The following is a 3,442-nucleotide window of genomic DNA, read 5'->3' on the forward strand; positions in this document are numbered from 1 at the left end:
AATTTAGAGGTCATTTTAAGGTAAACTTGATTTTCTTAAATGGAACCACCAATTTTTCATATCACATTCTTGTAGCTGGCATCAAGACCTTTTCGAAACACTATAATTAAATTTTTTTTATAAAGTTTTTTTGAGTTATGAGACTTAAAATATTGTATGCTACGCGTAACACGGCAAATTTTTTATTCTATCTCTTACTTTTAGCGCTACTCAAGAACAACGGCGTGGACGTAGTAGTTTTTTATTCTCTTTGGGGTGCTTGATTAGCGTGAGTGCCTTTTACAAAATATTTAGTATAAAACGTTTAGTGCCTTGCCTCTTACAAAACGAGCTGCTTAATTGACTTACAAACCTTTCTATCGAAGGAATCGTTCAAAATTATCTCCATTGACTCGAATACATAACGCCAACCTATCTTGGAAATGTCTGACCATTTTGAGTAAGACAGCGCGAGGTATACTCGTATTCTTTCCATCATATCTTCTCTGGTTGTAGGCGCATGCTCATAGACAACATTTTTGATATATCCCCATAAAAAGAAGTCGAGTGAAGTCATATCAGGAGATCGTGGGGGCCATGCGACGGGTCCACGTCGTCCAATCCACCTATCATTGTATTCCCGGTCTAGATAATTTCTCACTATTTCTGCATAATGAGGTGGCGCCCCGTCCAGTTGTATCCACATTCTCTGTCGTGTATGCAAATCAACGTCTTGAAGTAATTGTGGTAAATGATTCCTGAGAAATTCCAGAAAATTTTCTCCATTGACATTTCCATCGAAGAAATAAGGACCAATCAAGTAACCATTTATAATCCCACACCAAACATTTATTTACACTCCTATCCACCGATGCTGATTATCTACTTGTCTATGCCAAATAGAGTTAACATTCGACCAATAGTGACAATTATGTCTATGCAATTCATTATTATTTTTGAACGTAGATTCATCAGAGAACATAACATAATAGAAGAAATTCGGATCAGCTCTGATCATCTGTTGTCCCCAATGACAAAATTGTACACGTAACAGCATATCTTGTTGACTAAGAGTATGTGTTAACGTAATATGATAAGGATGGTACTTCACTTTCTTCAAAATTCTTAAAATCGTTGTTCTCGGTATACCAATTTCTCTAGCCATAACCCGACTACTCGCATGAGGATTAAGATGAAGAGTTGCCAAGATAACGAGCATACGCACATCGTCTTCATTATTGTACACACGATGTTCTCTATTGCGCCTCAAATGGCCTTGGCGAGCTCTTCGTTCAAGGTTCCAGATTACGGAATGATTTGGGTGTTCTCTTTCGGGATAACGATTCCGGTAAACTTGCGAAGCTTCACGATAATTTCGTTGACATTCTCCGAGAACAAGGAGAATATCAACAATCTCCGAAGGAGTATGTATAATCAGCCATGAGTGTTGTCAGTGGACGTAAATTCTTAAGCAATAAAGTTTGATACTGCTCAACAATTGTGGATCGATTATCGTTTTTCGCAGTGGGAGACTCTAGGATATAGGAGATCGCTGAGGTTTCATATAAATGAGCTCAGTTGGAGTTAAACATGACTTTTAATATTTACAATTAATTACATGTGTAATTGTGTCAGTGATAGTATTGTATTAAAAAATCCTTCGTCGGCCTCCTCTCTTCTTGGTTTGTGTAAATTTATCCACACCGCTCTTTCGACGAAACTCCGCAGGCGGCCTTCCTATTATACTCCGCTGGCCGTATTCCACCCACGAGTTACCATTCCGGCCTTGCGCCGCCTAGCGGTGCCGTACTGTGAGTCGAGGCTGAGTCGTGCGCCATATTGGATATTGAACTATTTATTAAATGTTTAATTTTTCTCGCTGTTTCACTTTAACTATTTTTGCCAAGTGAACTTTTCTTACCGGACACTCACTTTCACCGTCTAAATGGTTTTTGTAGGATTAAATAATTGTTAATCGCCACAACAATGAAAAGGATTCTCGTAATAAATTTATCCCCAAGTAGTAACATATTATTTCAAGAACAGACGATTGATGACTCGAAATAAGTCGGTATCCAATTGTTACAAAATTTCAGAGTCATGTACCCTGAGTATCTTGTTTATTCCGAACACGGGAAACTCCGATTACAGAGTACTCCGAATTTACACACGATGTTTTCTTCGGCACCTCAAATAGCTTTGACGAACATTTGAAAATAGTGGACAACTAAACAGACACAATGGTCATTATTGGGCAGATGTTAACCCTCGTTGGTACAGACAAATCGACAATCAACATCGTTGGAGTATTAACGTGTGGTGCGATATTATCGGCTACTTGATTGGTCCATACATTTTTGATAGTAATGTAAACAGAACTTTTTAGCCTTTTTAAGGAATGAACTACCAGGATTACTTGAAGATGTTGATTTGTACACAAGACTCGGAAAGTGGATTCAATTAGATGGGGCCCCACCACATTATGCGAGAATTGTAAGAAATTATCTAAATAGACGCTACAATGGCATGTGGATCGGACGAGGTGGACCAATAGCATGGCCAGCGCGATCTCCTGACTTGACATCACCCGACTTTTATTTATGGGGTTATTTAAAAAATGTCGTGTACGAGCGGGAACCCACAATTCGAGATGATATGATTCAGAGAATCAAAATTGCTTGTACAAACATACCACGGGCCGTATTACTAAAAACTGTTAACCATTTTGAGCGAAGAATCGCGTTATGTATTTAAGAAAATGGTAACGTTTTTGAACATTTTTTGTAATATGTTTTAAAAAATCGTGAGAGGCAAAGGGACTCACGTAAATCAAGCACCCCGAATTGTGAGAGGCAAGGGGACTCACGTAAATCAAGCACCCTAAAAGGATGGAAGCCCCGCCACGTCCACGTCGTTCATCCTGGGTAATGCTAAGCGTGACAAAATGCGTATCAATCGGTCTGGAGCTAGTTGACCATCAAATAGAACCAGTTCAGATAATGGATAGGAACAACACACACACACACACACACACACACAAATGGAGGACGGTTTGGAATTACAAAATACGCACACTGTATGTGCGTGGAAGTTTTTCACTTAAACTTTGAAACGCTGTATCTCAGTGAAAAATGATGAATTCGTCTCATTGCCAGCTACAACTTTTCTTTTGAAGAAAAAAGCGACTTCCACTTTAAAAAATGGTCGCCATGATAAAATCTCTAAAGTGGCGCCATCTACTATTAAATTAATAATGTCATTATTTTTCCCCCTCAAAGCCATAAAACTTTTGTTTAAAACATTTTTTGAAAAAACTTCTCCTTTTCGAGATATTAGCGTATATTGATTAAAATGGTCCACCCGTACGATAGAGTCAAAATCATTTTCGTCTCATCCTTCCACAGCCCAACAGGTTATGGGCCCAGACACGAAGTGAGAATTAAGAGAAAATTAAGAAAGACGC

The 3,442-nt window shown here is 38.6% G+C and overlaps 2 pseudogenes; one reads left to right on the plus strand and one right to left on the minus strand.

Moving 5' to 3' along the window:
- Window positions 1–356: 356 nt before the first annotated feature.
- LOC145939278 (uncharacterized) lies at window positions 357–1,036 on the minus strand (annotated as a pseudogene).
- Window positions 1,037–1,171: 135 nt separating this feature from the next.
- LOC145939279 (uncharacterized) lies at window positions 1,172–2,766 on the plus strand (annotated as a pseudogene).
- The last annotated feature ends 676 nt before the right edge of the window (window positions 2,767–3,442 follow it).

The sequence above is a fragment of the Prenolepis imparis genome, unplaced genomic scaffold (assembly GCF_030444845.1).
Source record: "Prenolepis imparis isolate NDT839.2.m4 unplaced genomic scaffold, iyPreImpa1.0 SCAF_8, whole genome shotgun sequence".
NCBI classification, from domain to species: Eukaryota; Metazoa; Arthropoda; class Insecta; order Hymenoptera; family Formicidae; genus Prenolepis; species Prenolepis imparis.